The 18,732-nt window shown below is 36.9% G+C and overlaps 1 long non-coding RNA gene across 1 annotated transcript; it reads left to right on the top strand.

The window, feature by feature from the left end:
• The first annotated feature begins 16,081 nt into the window (after positions 1-16,081).
• LOC132661274 (uncharacterized) lies at positions 16,082-18,504 on the top strand. Its single transcript, XR_009602168.3, has 3 exons — positions 16,082-16,171; positions 17,938-18,053; positions 18,164-18,504. It is a non-coding gene; the product is annotated as an uncharacterized LOC132661274 (long non-coding RNA).
• Positions 18,505-18,732: the final 228 nt, after the last annotated feature.

Below are 18,732 nucleotides of genomic sequence, written 5' to 3' on the forward strand. Positions count from 1 at the left end.
CAGTCAGCAGGCAACCCAGCCCCACTGGAAGTTTATTTCTCATATTTGTTCATCACCAGGGCAATCCTCCACCTTTAAAACATCCCTTTAGGCCGGGTTAACTAAATAATACCCTGCACCGGCAGGAATGTTTAAAGGGGGCAAATTGCAAAAAGGTCTTTTTGCCCAACAAATAGATTTCTAACTTCGATTCCAATCGCATCACCTTCCTACCCTCTTCACTTTCCAATGGCAATTACAGGCTAAATATCTGAAGTCAGTGCCCCTTCAGGTGCAGTCCCCTCCTTGCCTTGATAGGAGACTCAAATTCACACATGGAACCCCCTCCTCCTAGAGCTTTCAGAGATCATTGGCTTATTCCAGACCGGAAAGAGCCATATGAATGGTAAATGAAGGACTCTGCAAGGCAGTTTGAGACTGCCATTAGATAAGGGTCTGAGAGCACAAAATAATGGGTGCCTGCCTCACCAACACACACACTTCAACCAGAACAGTGTCCACTTTTACCAATTTTATATTTTATATATTTTTTAATAAATTTATAAATTCATAGCTATTCTCTGAAACAAGATCATATTGCTTTTTTGAAGTTGGCTTTTGCCAATGAGCTCCTAACCCAATCACCCATTTGAAAAATTTCCGGACTTCCATATTCCCATTTGGCATGCACAGAGCTCAGAAGTCACCACTGCATCCCAACAATAAAAGGTGAATAAACTGAAAAATTAACAACTCTTATTAGACTCATTAAAGAACTGAATTCACAGCACAAACCATTGCACCCAAGATTGAAGAGGTGGGTGAATACAGAAAATCACAACTTACCACAGCAGAAACCTCCACGGGAACCAGTCCCAGGGTAGGAAAACCTGAACTGCTATTGAGGAATTGCTGGAAGCTCAGCGTGGACAAGTCTGAGAGCTAAAAACTCCAGTGGGACTCAGTCATAGAGGAGCCCCCAAATTTTTGTGAGTTTTACCTCCAGTTGCTTGACCTGGTCCTTATGTTTTATACCAGAGAAAAACCTCCTTGTACTTCCAATTAGGGTAGGAGCTAAAGGAACCATTTTGAAATATGCCAAAGCATTCTATTCTTCTTAATAAGGCCTACCCACAGGTGAAACTATTTTACCAAAGCCTACACTCTACTGGGGTTTTATCAGACCTGGGAGAAGCTCAACTCCAGCTCCTTCTAGCCATCCTGTTCCACCTAAGGTGAGGTTGGGGGTACTGAGAAGCACTGTTGAAGTTCACAGTCCAGGGGCACAGGCTCACTAAAAACCTGAGACCTAATCATAGCACTGTAGAATGCTTCTCCTCCCCCAACATGTTATCATCATATTATAAAAGGCCAGTTATCACAGTTCCTTTACACCCAGTACATTAGGTCTATCTTTCAGCAAAACATGACAAAGCATACTAGAAGGGAAAAACAATTTGACAACACTAAACAAACATAAGAACCAGAGTCAGAAATGGCAAGAATGTTGGAATTGTCAGATCAGGAAAATTTTTTTTAAACTACAATAAGGGATTTACTGGAAAAAGTAGACAACATATAAGAATACATAGTTATTATAAGCAGAGAGATGACAATTTTAATAAAGAATGCACAAGAAATGCTAGAGTTCAAAAAACACTAACAGAAATGAAGAATGCCTTTCATAGGTTAATTGGTAGACTGGACACAATAGAGGAAAGAATCTGAGTTTAAGGATATGACAATAGAAACTTTCTTTTTAAATTTTTTTAAATGTTTATTTATTTTGAGAGAGAGAGACAAAGTGTAAGTGGGGTAGGGGCAGAGAGAAGGAGACACAGAATCTGAAGCAAGCTCCAGGCTCTGAGCTGTCAGCACAGAGCCTGATACAGGGCTCAAATTCATAAACTATAAGACCTTCACCTGAGCAGCAGCTGGACACTTAAACAACGGAGCCACCCAGGCACCCTTGGCAATAGAAACTTTCAAAACTGAAAAGCACAAAGAAAAACAACTGAAAAAAAAAAAGTACAAACTTCCAGTTATATAAGTCACAGGAATAAAAAGTATATCATAGGGAATATTTTATAATATTATATTATACATATTATATTTTTTAATATAAAAACACTGTAAAGTGACAGATGGTAACTACACTTATGGTGAGCATTGCATAATGTATAGAAATGTCAAATCACTATGGTGTACACCTGAAACTAATAAAACAGTGTACATCAACTCTAACAACAAATTTTTTTAAAAGAACGGAATATCCAGGAACTGTGGAGTAGTTACAAGATGTTTAATGTACGCATAATAGGAGTACCAAATGTAGAAGAAAGAAGGGAACAGAAGCAATATTTGAGTCAATAATGATGGAGAATTTTCCCAAATTCATGTCAGATACCAAACCACGAATCCGGGAAGCCCAGATAAACACCAAGCAGGATAAATGTCAAAACAAAACAAAACAAAAGAAAACAAACAAAAAACCCCACACCTAGGCATATTCTATTCAAAATTGAGAAAATCAATGATGAAAAAAACCTCAAAAATCTCAGAAAAGAAAAATCACCTTACCTAAAAAGAAACAGGTACAATAATTTCATTAGTTTTATCCTCAGAAACCATGCAAGCAAGAGAAGAGTGGAATGAAATTTGTTTCAAATGTTGGGAAAAAAAACCCCACCAACCTAGAATTTTGTACCTTGTGAAATTGTCTTGCAAAAACTAAAAAGAGGTGGGTGTCTGGGTGGCTCATTTGGTTAAGCATCCGACTTTGGCTCAGGTCATGATCTCATGGTTTGTGAGTTTGAGCCCTGTGATGGGTTCTGTGCTGACAGCTCAGAGCCTGCAGCCTGCTTTGGATTCTGTGTCTCCTCTCTCTGCCCCTCCCACACTCACACTCAGTCTCTCTCTCTCTCTCTCTCTCTCTCTCTCAAAAATAAATAAACATTGGGGCACCTGGGTGGCTCAGTCGGTTGAGCGGCCGACTTCAGCTCAGGTCACGATCTCGTGGTCCGTGAGTTCGAGCCCCACGTCGGGCTCTGGGCTGATGGCTCAGAGCCTGGAGCCTGTTTCCGATTCTGTGTCTCCCTCTCTCTGACCCTCCCCCATTCATGCTATGTCTCTCTCTGTCTCAAAAAATAAATAAACGTTAAAAAAAAATTAAAAAAAAAAAAGGAAAAATAAATAAACATTAAATTTTTCTTTTTTTAATTAAAAAGAGGGAGGGGCACCTGGGTGGCTCCGTGGGTTGAGCCTCCGACTTTGGCTCAGGTCATGATCTCATGGTTCGTGAGTTAGGGCCCTGCATGGGGCTCTGTGCTGACAGCTTAGAGCCTGGAGCCTGCTTTGGATTCTGTCTCCCTCTCTCTCTGCCCCTCCCCCACATGCACTCTGTCTTTCTCTGCCACTCAAAAATAAAGAAAACTAATAAAAAAAATTTTTAAATAAAAAAAAAAAAGAGGGATACCTAGGTAGCTTAGTTGGTTAAGCATCCAATTCTTATCTTGGTTCAGGTCATGATCTCAAAGTTCATGAGATTGAGCCCCGCATAGGGCTCCATGCAGAAGGAACAGAGCCTGCTTGGGATTCTCTCTCCCTCTCTCTCTGCCCGTCCCTCACTAGTGCACTCTTCCCCTCCACCAGCACCCCCCTCAAAATAAATAAGTATTTTTAAAAAAATAAAAAGAAATAAGACTTTATCAGACAAACAAATTCAGGAAATTTGTTGCCAGTAGATCTGCCTTACAAAAGATGTTAAAATTCTTCAGAGAGAAGGAAATTGATATAAGCCAGAACCTTGAATCTAAATAAAGAAAAGAAGAGCATTAGAAAATGGGTAAGTGAAGGCAAAATAAAAACTTTTGTTTTTCTTATTCTTAATTGATCTAATAAACAACGGTTGTTCAAAATAATAGCAACAACGTATTAAATTATATACATTTATGTGTGTTATAGCTATGTAGATATATATGCTTATGTATAAGTAAAACGAATTACAACAATGATACAAGGGATAGTATGTAGGAATTAGAAATATTTTGTTATTATAAAGTACTTAACCTACCTGATAAATGGTATATTGTTATTTGAAAGTGGGTTTGGATTAGTTGTATATTGCAAATTCTAGGGAAACCATGAAGAAAAGTTTTTTAAAAGTATAGTTGATATGCTAAGAAAGGAGTAAAAATGGAATCATATAAAATGCTCTATTAAAACTATGAAAGGCAGAAAAGGTGCAGAAGACAAAAATAGCAAAGAACAAAGACAGCAAATAAAAAGTAATAGCAAATATGCTAGACATTACTCCAACTATGTCAAATCACTTAAAATGTCAATGGTCTAAATATACCAATTAAAAGACACTTCAAAGTATAACAAAAAATAAGAACCAACTATATATTGTCTACAAGAAACCCAGTTTAAACATAAAGACACATATAGATTAAGAGTAAAGGGATGGAGGTGCCTCTTGGCACCTGGGTGGCTCAGTTGTTTGAGCATCAAAGTCTTGATTTCAGCTCAGGTCAGGATTTCAGGGTCATGGGATCAAGTCCAGCATCAGGCTTTGTGCTGAGCATGGAGCCTGCTTAAGATTCTCTCTCTCTCTCTCTCTCTCTCTCTCTCTCTCTCTCTCTCTCTCTCTTTCTCTCTCTCTTTCTCCCTGTGCCCCTCTCCCCTGATCATGCTCTCTCTCTCTAAAATAAAAAGGTAAAGGGATGTAGAAAAATATACCGTGTTAACACTAATAGAAAAAAAGTGGGAGTAGCTATATTAATTTCAGACACAGCAGTCTTCTGAGTAGTATCCAGAATAAGGAGGGATATTGCATAAAGATAATGGCATTAATTTTCCAAGAAGACACAACAATCCTTTAATGTGCATGCACCTAACAATAGAACATTAAAATATATGATGCAAAAACTGAAAGAACTGCAAGGAGAAATAGATGAATCCACTATTTTAGTTGGAGATGTTAACTCCCTTCTATCAGAAATGGATCTAGCAGCCAGAAAATCAGTAAAGACATAGTTGAACTCAACAGCACCATCAATCAACTGGAAATAATTGACAACTATGGACTACTCCATGCAACAATGGCAAATTACACATTTTCTCAAGTACCCATTGGAACATTCACCAGTGTAGACCATGTTGTGGGCCATAATACACAGCTCAACAAGTTTAAAATAATAGAAATGTGCTTTCAGACCACAATGGAATTAAAGTAGAAATCAATAACAGAAAGATAACTGGAAAATCACAAAATACAGTACATGGAGATTAATCAAACACACTTCTTTGTGACACATGGGTCAAAGAAGAAATCTCAAGAGAAAATTTTAAATATTTTGAACTAAATTAAAATGAAAACACGACTTATCAAATTTTGTGGGATGCAGTGAAAGCAGTGCCTAGAGGGAAATTTATAGCATTGGATACATATATTAGAAAGGAAGGGAGCTCTAAAACCAATCATCTAAACTTCCACCATAGGAAACTAGAAGAAGAAAAATTAATTCCAAAGTAATCAGAAGAAAAATAATGAAAATTAGAGCAGAATCAATGAAGTTGAAAATAGGAAATCAATAGAGAAAGATCAGCAAAACCAAAAGCTGTTTCTTTGAAAAGATCAATAAAATCAATAGGTCTCTAGCTAGGCCAATGAAAAAAAAGAAGAAACACAAATTACTAATACAGAAATGAAAGAAGGGACATCAATACAAATCCTGTGGACATTAAAAGGATAAAGAAATATTATGAGCAACTTTATGCTGACAAATTTAATAACCTGGATAAAACAGACAAATTCTTTACAAGGTACAATCTTCCAAAACTCAGAAAAGATGAAAAAGACAATCTGAATAGCCTCTGTTGATTAAAGAAATTGGATCAGTAGTTAATAATCTTCCAAACAGAAAGCACCAGGCACAGACAGTTTCAATGGTAAATTTTACAAAACATTTAAGGAAGAAATTATGCCAATTTTTTACAATCTCTTCCAGAAAAAACAGGTGAATACTTTCTAATTCATTCCATTAGGCCAGCATTACCCTAATACCAAAACCAGACAAAGACTTAAAAGAAAATAAAATGATAGACTAATATCTCTCATGAACATAGATACAAGATCCTCATGAAAATATTAGCGAATCAAATAAACAATGTATAAAAATAATTATATACCATGACCATGTGGGATTTATCCAAGGAGTGCAAGACTGGTTCAACATTCAAAAAATCAATTAATGTCATCTTTCACATCAAGAAACTAAAGAAAAAAAATCACATGATCATTAATTGGTGCAAGAAAGCATTTGACAAGATCTTACACCAATTCATGATTTAAAAAACTCTCAGCAAGCTAGGAATAGAGGCACTTTTTCAACTCTATTTAAAAATCTACAAAGAACTATAGAAAATGTCATACTTTGTTGAGAACAACTTGAAGCTTTCATGCTAATATCAGAAACACAGCAAGGATTGGGGCGCCTGGGTGGCTCAGTTGGTTAAGCGACCGATTTTGGCTCAGGTCATGATCTCACACTCCATGAGTTCGAGCCCCACGTCAGGCTCTGTGACAGCTCAGAGCCTGGAGCCTGCTTCGGATTCTGTGGCTCCCTCTCTCTCTGCCCCTCTCCTGCTCATGCTCTGTTTTTCTCTGTCTCAAAAATAAATAAAAAAACATTAAAAAAATTTTAAAAAAAGAAACACAGCAAGGATATCTCTACTTACCACTCTTTTCAACATTGTATTATAAGTTCTAAATAATGCAATAAGAAAAGGAAATAAAAGTATACATAGTGGGAAAGAAGAAATAAAGCTGTCTTTGTTTGCATATAACATGATTATCAATATAGAAAACCCAAAAGAATTGATGAAATAACTTCTAGAGCTAATAAGCAATTAGAGCAAGGTTGAAGATGTAAGGTTAATATGCAAAAGTCAATTGCTTTCCTGTATACCAGCAATGAATAAGTGGAATTTGAAAGTAAAAACACATTGCCATTTATATTAGCACCCCCCAAATGTCATATTTAGATATAAACCAACAAAAGATGGAAAATATCTGTGTGAGGAAAATTACAAAGCTCTTATAAAAGATTTCAGAAAAGAACTAAATAAATGGTGATATATTCCATGGTAATGGATAGACTCAATATTGTCAAGATGTTTGTTCTTCTCGACTTGCTCTATAGAGAAAACCCAATCCCAATTAAAATCCCAACAAGCTATTTTGTGGATATCAACAGATTCTAAACTTCATATGGAGAGGCAAAAGACCCAGAATAGCCAAGTCAATATTGAAGGAGAAGAACAAAGTGAGAGGACTGACACTACCCAACTTAAAAGACTTACTGTACAGCTACAGTAATCAAAACAGTGTGGTATTGGTGAAAGAATAGATACATAGAAAAATGAAAGAGAATAGAGTCCAGGGACACCTGAGTGGCATAGTTGGTTAACTATCCAACTCTGGATTTCAGCTCAGGTCATGATCTCACAGTTCATGAGATCAAGCCCCACATGGTGCTCTGCACTGGGAGCACAGAGCCTGCTTGGGATTCTCTCTCTCCCTCTCTCTCTCTGCCCCTCCCCCACTCTCTCTCTCAAAATATAATAAACATTTAAAAAAAAAGAATAGAGAGTCCAGAAGTACACCCACATAAATACAGTCAACTGATGTTTGACAAAGAAGCAAAGGCAATACAGTGGAGCAATAGAGCAAAGATAGTCTTTTCCAATAATGGTGCTAGAACAACCGGATATCCACAATCAAAAAAAAAAAGAGAGACAGACAGACAGACCTTACACCCTTCACAAAAATTAACTCAACATGGATCACACACCTAATGTAGAATGCAAAACTATAAAAGTTCTAGAAGGTAACACAGGAGAAAACCTAAGTGACCTTGGGTATGGCAATGACTTTTGAGGATACAACAGCAAAGGCACAACCCATGAAAGAAATAATTGATAAGGTGGGCTTTATTAAAATTAAGAATTTATGTTCTGCAAAAGATAATGTCAAGAGAATGGGCAGACATGCCACAGACTGGGAGAAAATAGTTCCAAAAGACCCATCTGATAAAGGACCAATATACAAAATATGCAAGGAATTCTTAAAATTCAACAGTAAGAAAACAACTAAAAAATGGGTAAAAGACCTAAACAGACACTTCACCAAAAATGATATACAGATGGCAAATAAACATATGAAAAGATGTTTAACATCATATGTCATGAGGGAATTACAAATTAAAAGAATAATGAGAGACTTCTACACACCTATTAGAAGGGCCAGGATCCAAGGCATTGACAACCCTAAATGCTGACAAAGATGCATAGCATCAGGAACTCTCATTCATTGCTGGTAGGAATGCAAAATGGAACATCCACTTTGAAAGACAGTTTGGCAGTTTCTTGGAAAACATAATATACTGCTACCATATAATCCAGCAATCATGCCCCTTAGCATTTACCAAAACAAATAGAAAACTTCTGTTCACATAGAATCCTGCACAGGGATGTTTATTGCAACTTTATTCATAATTACAAAAACTGAAGCAACCACAAAGTCCTTCAGTAGGTGAATGAATAAATAAACTGTGGTACATCCAAACAGTAGGATATTATTCAGTGACAAGAAGCAATAAGCTATCAAGCCATGAAAAGACATAGAGAAAAAGACATGGAGGAAATGCATATTACTAAATGAAAGAAGCAAATCTGAAAAGGCTACATACTGTATGATTTAACCCTCTGACCTGGAAAAAACAATACTATGGAGACAGTAAAAAGATGAGGGGTTGGAGGAAGAGATGGATGAATAGGCAGAGCACAGAGAATTTTTAAGGCACTGTAACTATTTTGGATGATGCTACAATGCTGGATACATGTCATCATATCTTTGTTAAAACCCATACAACACTAAGAATGACCCTAATTTAAACTATGTATTTTGAGTGATAATGATATGTCAATGCAGGTTCACTGATTGCAATGAATGTATCACTATGGTTTATGAAGTCCATAGTAGGGAAGGTGTGTAAGAATAGGGAGCATATGGGAGCTCTCTGTACTTTTCACTCATTTTTCTACATGAAAGTTCTCCAAAAAATAAAATTCTTTTTTTTAAATAGAGACTTCTCAAATTCACATCTAGGAAGTTCAGATTCAGGAGGTATTGGTTGGGGCATAGAAATCTATTCCATAAGTTCCAACATGATTCTGATATGCAGTCAAGGTTGAGAACTACCGGACAGATCTTGGCCTCCTGATCTTTCAAAATGTAACCATATTGTTTGATTTTTTTTTCAGACTTTTAATCTCTGGTAGGTGTGATATTCTAAATTCATCTGTAATATCTTACTGTCAGATAATGCTTATCTATCAAATATTTGCATTTACAAAGGAGTTTTCCTCTGTGGAAGTGTTTAACAGGAGTGCTGTATTATAGGCTGGCTATATCTTAAGAGCCTAGTTATGGGGTTAAAATGATGATGCTCTTCCAAAGGTCTGTTATCACAGAGCAAAGAAACAAACAAGATATCAACAATCAGGGACATGGCAACTATGATTCCATCATTCACAGCTTCAATTTTCCTTCAAAAGAACAAGTGATACTGTTAACCAGTCCCTGCAAATACATATAAAACAAAAAGCAGGACTAGAAAAGAAAAAAATGAAAAATGGCATAAGAAGCCTTATCCTCCTTCCATGATCAAGTATACTAGTCCCACCCTTTGGAGCTTAGATGAACAGAATGAGGATCATGGAGTTCCTAATACTAGCCCTTTCTTTCTACATAACCCAGAATGATGTAGCTCTCTAAAAAGCAGTAAAATGGATGGAAATGTTCTCCTTTGAAACCAGATGTTTTTTATCTTTCTAAACTCCAATTACTTCAACACATTATTTAGCTGCACTCACATCAGATCAGAGCCACCTGTTGTATCCTCTGCGCACTTATGAGAGATTTTAGGTTAAGTTTGTATTTATGGTTTATCTAGAAAAGTCAGAATGCAATTGATAGGATGCTTTTAAAGTCATCTTGAGGTCAAAGGATGTGTATATTGCAGATTAACAGATAATCGAGACACTGTGCTGTGTAGTATAAACAAAATCAAACCTAATTTCGTGATTCATTACATAAATTTGGATATAATCCAGGACTAAAAACTAATCATCTGAAATAAAACTACATGCCAGAAAAACATAATATAACATTGTTAGACTATCAGGGAAAATTTTTAAGTTCCATTAGACTATCAGTAAAACTTTTTAAGAGAGAGCACGAGTAAGCAGGGGAGGAGCAGAGAAAGGGAGAGTCAGAATCCCAAGCAGGCTCCACACTTTCAGTGCAGAGCCCCACACAGGGCTCAAACTCACGAATTGTGACATCATGGCCTGAGCCAAGATCAAGAGTCAGACGTTCAATCAACTGAGCCACTCAGGCGCCCCAGGAATATTCTTTATTACTAAGATAGATTTTTGATATTTAAATGTTTTGGTTTTGTCTGGTTTGAAGTTAAGTATGTTCACTCTGATATTAATAAAATGTGACTTGATGTATATTTCTATTGCCTTTCTAATGGTAAATAAGCATTTGAAAAAAAAAGTAAATTGATGTCCATTCATTAAATAAATGTTTATTGAGTACCTGTTATGTGCCAGGATACAGAAGGGAACAAAAATATACAAAGTCCCTGTTGTAGTCAAATGGTGAAATAAATTTACATCTAACATTGATCAAAAAGTATGTTCTGAGAAATGAACAACATCAAAAAATCCCAACAATGTAAATAAACTTTATGATATCATGATATTCACAGATTATTGAGCCTCTGAAGTAAACATTGCTTATTTCACTTTATTCCACCATTTTAAAAATTAGCAGCAGGTAATGTTACTTATTAAAACAGCTATTCTAAGTAGAAGAGAGATGGGGAAAATAATTGAGAAGCACACCCCCTCTTTCCACTTATCTCTCATGTGATTAGCTAGGCATGTGTGCAAATTAAGAAAGACTGAGAAACCCAATTGCACAGTCTAACCATTAGATAAAATTGCTTGAAGTTCAAGGATATTCACTTGGATTGACCATAAAGATTTCAGTGTGGCTAAAACACTGTTACAAATGAGATTGGTTGTGGTTTGGGAAGATTCACTTTTCCATTTTCCTTCATTCTCCATGGAGATGTGTGCCAGAATCAGAGAGTATCTATTCTCACTTACTCCTATCTGAACCCCAACCATAACTCTGTTTTCCCATTCAGTTTTAATCTTGGGCAAATTAGTTTTAAAATCTAGCCTTCCTGGAAAGATCACTGTAGAAAGAAGACAACTTTTTTCCATCTTAAATACAACTTCAAAAGTGACAGACTGGAAAATCTCTGCAGGCAAATGTGATGTCACTAAAGAAATCACACACTTACCCGTAGAGATTCTACAGTCTGACATCTTCAAGCATCGAACTGTTCATCAGCTATGCTTTTCTGTATGCAGTCCTTTGACTTGAAATAAATCTGGAGTGGCCAAATAACCAAACTATAGATAACTTACTGAACTTCGGCTTCTTCCAAACTAAGGGGACATACATGCTTCAGGATGACTGAATCCCATCAAATTAAGTTGTAAGATAAGAAGGTTAAATGGTATAAAGCTGCTAATAGCAAAGTGTGATCCCCAGACTAGCAGTATCAGTGCCACCTGGGAACTTACTAGAAATATACATTCTTGTGCCCAGCCCAGGCCTCCTGAATCAGAAACTTTGAGAATGAGCACTTGTCATTTATGCTTTAACAGGTCTTCCAGGTGATTCTGATTCACACTCAAGTTTGAGAACCACAGGCTTAAAGAGAAAACAAAGGATTATTGCTGAAACACTGAACTCAGAAATCGTCTGATGTTATGTAATATATTAAAAAAAAGATAAAAGAATATGTATTCACAAAAATAGTATTGTCTAGGATACATTTCTTTTCTAAAGTGATTATCTTAATAACAAGCTTAAGTATTAACAATGGAACAAAACACCTTCCTTTAACTCTTACTTTGCCAGTAGAATTACAGAGCTCTGCAATTTTCCTTAGAAATAAAGAGTTAAGAAATCTTATTTAGGAGGAGAAAACGTTTTCATGTTTGGGAGGATTAAAAGGGTACTGACATCATTCAAGTCATGAGCCATAATTCTTATTAGATTTTATTGCTACATTCTTTACACAGCTTTGGAAAGTTATTCCTAAGAGCACAAAATATGCACTTAGACTGCACACAGAGAAGGAAAATGCTCTCACAATGAAATTATTTTAGCCTGACCCAATAATATCTTGAAAGACTCAAGACTTATTCTCTGTGTAACATATCTTTTCAAAATAAGAGATGAGTTTATGTGAAATTTGTATTTTTCAGTACCTTTGATCACTTCCCATCTTAACAGTTAAATTCGTCTATAAAAGATCTAATTTCTGTATACTAAAAAAACGATTTTTCTCTCCTCTCTGATATAAGAATCACATGGCAGAAGGGTAAAGAAAAAAATACAAATTAAAAATTATAATTGAACTTGGCCTTTAATGACAATGAATGAAATACACAAATTAGTTCTTGTATAGCAGAATGGAGTATCTGAAGTGTCAGTATGCCTGTTAATCAGTAACTTCTGGTAGCGTGTTAAAAATTCATCTTCAGCTTCATTCATAATGAATTCATTTTTATTATTTCTGGACCACACCAATTTCCCATGATGTGATGGAAAAAATTGTAACATTCAAAAACTGAATTAGATCACACACAAAACGACAACTTACTCAGATTATAATAATAAGATTTGGCTTATTCATTGACAAGTGAGAGCCCAGCTATGTCCAGAATCTGCAAAGACAGTGCTGGAGAACAGCAAGATGTTTCAGAGACTTCAAACACCCTGAAAGAAGTACATTTACTTAGATGAGGATGAAAAGGCTCTCTAAATACCAGGTTTCTTTGCTTTTATTAGAATTAAATCAATTCAGCATTGATGGAATTGCAGATCAGGGAATCCCAACTGGCAATCTTAAATGCCTTTGATAGTAAAAAAATTATTAACCATTATAAGCAATTTGACACGCAAAATCTTTCAAAACATGGGCTCGTTGGAGGAAACAGTAAGAAGTGACGCTAGGAATTTAGCATCTTCCTTGGCAGTAGGAGAGCTAGAACTCTCTGATAGCAACAACTAATAGCTATTCCTACATGAAACACTCTATACATATTGTCTAATTTAGTCCTCGCACAAACCTGATGAGGGAGGTATTATTAACCATCTCATTTTGTGAGCAAAGAAACTAAAGTTCAGAAAAACATAAATGGAAAGAAAAGAAATACCTGAACCTGCATGACTGTACATCTGAGACAAAAGAGTAGGGAGAATGAACAGGGAACTACAGGTCAGGAAACTGGATTTGGAATATTTGACTCCCTTATTTATGCCTCTCTGGGTCTAAATTTCCTCATCGTTAAAACAAACTGAGTATCCACTTTTCCTGTTTACTGCCCACGGCTTGGAAAACACTTGCCAATGATAAAGAACTGAAAAATGTAGGACATTGTTATTATGCTTGGGGTGAACTGGCAAGCTTTGGGGATGGCCTGGTCTCTTGCTATTTCCCCCACCATAAACTACATCCTTAGCTGTGAAAACTGCAAGAGAAAGGATGCTGCTGTAAATACTAATTTGCCCCTATCATTAGCCCCTCCCAAAACTCTGGCCTTCTGTCTTTGATCATTCTCCCTCCCAGGCCCAGCCATGTTCCTTGTCCCACTCTGGTGATCCCAAGGCCACACATCTTTAAAGCAAGCAAACAGCCTCTCTTGAAGGGCTGTGCCAGGCAAGTTCACATGGTCTTTCCTTCCTTTTAAATTAATTAATCAATTTATTTATTTATTAACATTTATTTTTGAGAGAGAGAGAGGCAGACCACGAGTGGGGCAGGGGCAGAGAGAGAGGGAGACAAAGAATCCAAAGCTGGCTCCAGGCCCTGAGCTGTCAGCACAGAGCCCAGTGCTGGGCTGGAACCTGTAGACTGTGAGATCATGACATGAGCCCATGTCGGACACTTAACTGACTAAGCCACCCAGGCATCCCATAGGCTTTCCTTCTTTTGACAAGGGAGCAGATTTCCTCCTTTTTGCTTTCAAGGGATGTCAGGATTTTCAATAAATGTATAACTGAAAAACACCAGTGCCTAAAAGCCCATGCAGAAGTAGAGCTTGGCTGCAACATGGTACAACGTACCCCCCCTCAGGAACCGGTAATTGCTAACAGATCCAATCCTGACAGACACTTTACAAGCTCTATCATAGACTCTTAATATTTTAGATCTGGAATGGAAAATAGCGACCACTTATTCCAATTCTATTATTTATTGAGCACTGATTGCATGCTGGGCCTTTCACATGCACTGTCCCATTTAATCTTTCTAACAATCTTGTATTATTAATGGTACCATTTTGCAGATGAGAAACTGAAGCTCTTAGAGGTTTAATAAGGGCCTTGAACTGGATCTGTTCGGCTCCAAAGCCCATCATTTTAACCACCCATTTTTAAGGCCCAGAGGCGTTCAGTGGCCCCAGGTCACACAACTGGTTAGTGGTAAGCCTGAAACTAGACTTCAGTTTTCTTTGTACCATATGACACTTGTTACTACTTGAACCATCTATATTCCTAGAAAAGTGTCAAACTATTCAGTTTCTCATACAAACCCAATGGCTGACTCGAAATCAAAGCTGCTAAGTTATAATTCACCACTAGAGTGGGCATCAAGAAAGAAAGTTTCATATGAATTCTGCATCTATTTATACTTTAACCCCAGTGGGTAAGTTGTAAAAGCATGCCTTTATATTCCTGAGGACATGACAAACCATCAAATTCACACATCATTATGAAGCAGATGCTTTTCCTAATTTCTGTTGCTAACCTAACAGGCATGGCAAAACTAATCATTAATAAAGATGGTCCCTAACTTACAATGGTTCAACTTAACTATCTGCCAACCTTAGGTGGGGTGTAAAAGTGATACACATTCAGTAAAAAACATACTTTGCATTTTGAATTTTGAGGTTTTCTCAGGTTAAGGACACATGGTACGATACCCTCCCATGATGGTAGGCAGTAGCATACGATAAATGAGGATAAACAACCTAAATACTTACAACCATTATGTACCCATTCAACCATTCTATTTCTCACTTCAGTACAGTATCTAATAAATTATAAGATATGTTCAACACTTCATTATAAAATAGGCCTTGTGTTAGAGGACTGTGCCCAATTGTAGAGCTAAATTTAAGTGTTCTGAGCACATTTAAAGTAGGCTAGGCTGAGCTACGATTTTCTGTAGGTTCTATGCATTAAGTGCCTTTTTGACTTATAGCAGTTTCAACAGACAGTGAGTTTATTGGGATATAACCCCATCATAAGTCAAGAAAGATCTATCTGTAGCACAGCAGGGATCATGTTGGGGTTTTGTAAGACCAGGCTTGAATTTGCACTCATAAACAGGTAAATGTTACCAATTCATTACTCATCTTCCAATTTCCATGTCACTTGTTAACTCTGTCTTCTGTAAAATTTCACCTGAAGGACCCATTAAGGATATTACAATATGTAAAAAATAGATAACCTTTCCATTTGACAAATGGCTTTTAATTTTCTTAGTGGTCACCCACAGCAGTGGCTGCTGTGGATAACTTCCTTCATCTCACAAATGACTACCTACCAAAATTAAAGTAGCACGTAATGAAATCTGATCTAATAAAAAGTGTGGTTAATTGCTATGCCAAATTATAACATTAATTACTTGATGCAAATAAAAGTACAAAGGGATATTTCCTGAGTGGCTTTAGTTCAGCTTTTGTTTTTCCCTCCCATACTTGTTGCTCACCACCTTGCTTCTCATTTTCTTTCCTTCCTTCTATCTTCCCCCTCATCTCTGCAAAACTCAGAGCTGTGTTTGGTTGTGGGAAAGGGGGAAGGTGAAGGGCAAAATAATTTCAATGGGGTTAAAACATATCACCAGTAATTCATAGATTATTCTTTCTCCTAAGGCTTCAACCAGGAGCTTCAGAAGAACTAAAAGTCATATTTCTTTGCCCAGTTATTGGTTTAAGGAAACCAGGGATCACCATGTATTTTACGAAAAAGGTAACTTACCACCATTATCGTTATTGATAAATATTTGTTGAGCATACCATGTGCTTGCAACAGTGCCAAATGCTGTATTTTTTGAAGGCTTCAGGCAAGGAAGACAGGCTATTCCTTTTTCTAGTGGGGACTCCCCTCTGAAACTTAATTTTCAGTGCCCCAATGGTTTGAGAGGGTGCATAGAATTATCCCTTATTTAAAGATATAATTATACTTCATTTAGATTTTATTATCTCACTTTTATGGAATTGTATGGATTTTAAGTGTTTTGCCCAACTTGTTTTTAGAACAAGCTCTCTTTTCTCACTTTATATACAAAACATCCTAACTGGCTGCATTTGACTTTGAATATCTATGTTAGAAAGACACAGACTCATTTGAGAAACTAAGCATGTGAAAACTAGGAGTAGTAAATATTTATGAATATGGTAATGTTCTCTTTCTTGACCTGGGTGGTGGTTACATGGGTGTGTCCACTTGGTGATAATTCATCAAGCTGTACACTCATGATTTGCACATTTTTCTATAAGTGTGTTTACCTCAATAAAATAACTTAGACATACATATTTATGAAGAGTCCTGACATCCCCTCCCCAAACACATGCAAGCCCACAATCAGAAGAACTGATTTCACAGGAGAGTATTTGTTTTTCCCTTTCCTGGAGTCCTCATTTCTTGCCCCAGGGACTTTAACTCTTCAACTTCAATCCAAGAGATTGTTTGTAGGGCCACCCTCTCATCAGATGTTCTCCCTTTACACTTTTTTTTTTCTTTTTCTCAAGGAATTTCTTCTGTTGACTGGGCCTCTGTCTTCTCTAATAGGTCCCTATAATTTCTGTGTTCTTCCTTTTTTGCTCACAGTATGTTATCCGGCTGCCCTTGCCAATGCCCACAAAGCTTCAGTTGTCCTTTCCCAGGTGCTGGCTGGGTGGCTTTCTCAGGCTTGTCTTCAAGATGAACTCATGGGATTAAAAATTACTGTGCCTCCTACTTTCTTTCTCTCTTTTTCTCACTATACCTCTGGAACTTGTATTTCCAGCAGATTGAATCCCATGTTTCTTTGCAACGCCATTGAAAAGTACTACTATTGGACATTCTCCCATTTTCAATTGCTTCTTTTTTTTTAATGTTCATTTATTTATTTTTGACAGAGAGAATGAGACTGAGTGGGGGAGAGGCAAAGAGAGAGAGGGAGAGAGAGAATTCCAGGCTCAGCATGGAGCCTGATGTGGGACTTGATCCCACGAACTGTGAGATCATGACCTGAGCCAAAATCAAGGGTCAGATGCTCAACCAATTGAGCCACCCAGCCGCCCTTACCTCCCTGATAGGATTCTGTCAAAATCAAATGAAATAATCTACATAAAATACTTAGTATACATACTAAGTAAAATACTCAGACATATGGTAATCACTCATTAAATAGCAGCTTTTGTTATTGTTAGTAATAGTATGATTAGCTAAGGATGTTTTTTGTTTGTTATAACAGTAGGGTCAACTCAAATTCTTAACCTGTGAAAATTGTAATGCCGAGGGAAAAATAAAATAGCAGCTACCACTTATTACATGTTCTGTATCAGTCATTGTTAGGCACTTTACACAAATAGTCTTATTGAAGCCTCTAATAACAGTATGAAATACATTTGGGGATCCCATTTTAAAATGAGAAAACTGAGTTTTGTAGGGGTTACACCATTTTGCCGGGTCACTTCCAATTAAACTGAACATGGAGATGTGTTTCTTCTGAAAAAACCACCTTCTTGCAGGATGTGCATCCTGCCAGATTGTGGCATGACACTCGGCCCCTCAATAAGAAGCCATTGGGTTCCAACTACAGAAGAAATCTCAAACCTGACCCTTGCCTCTAAGGAGCAGACAATGGGTAAGTCAACCTTGTCCCAACTTTGTCCAGCGTTTCATCTTTGAGACCTAACGATTTGCAGGCTTCAAGGACCTAATCATCTTCTACTCTTTTGTGTTTGTTGCCTTTAGCATCTCCTCCATCATCCCAAATGAAGAATCATCTTGGAAAATTGTGACAAATTTATAGACTAAAGTTTCTTCTCCGTTGTAAGAATCTTGAGAGGTCTGGAATTCTAGACCCTGTCTCCTAAAAATTTCCAGGATAAACTTCCCTCCTCCATTTACTATAGGTGCACTCTACAAAAGAAGGTAGGTTTGAAATGATTCAGACACTAAGACTACAACCCCACTGAGTCATGATCAATGCCTCATGTCTTTGGTCTCCAGAAAGAGGACCTTCAAAATATTCTTTCTTTTTTAAGAAATGGAAGGTGGCATACACCAAGTCTTAAGAGTTACACCCAATTATACACAGGCAATCCTTAGTGAATATTCTAATAGCAACTAGTTTATTTATTTCTCTCCAATTACTCATGTCAATATCATTATCCAACTTGCTAATGGCTTTCCTTGAAGAGGTTATTTATTCATCTGCTTTGCTTCAGTTATGAAAGATGCACTGTGTCCCTTGAACTAGGGCTGGCTTCTTTTTAAGACTTTCTAGAAGCTTAAACTAGAAGAGTATGAAAAAGCCCTTT

This window comes from Panthera onca, chromosome A3, assembly GCF_046562875.1.
Source record: "Panthera onca isolate mPanOnc1 chromosome A3, mPanOnc1 haplotype 2, whole genome shotgun sequence".
Classification (NCBI taxonomy): Eukaryota; Metazoa; Chordata; class Mammalia; order Carnivora; family Felidae; genus Panthera; species Panthera onca.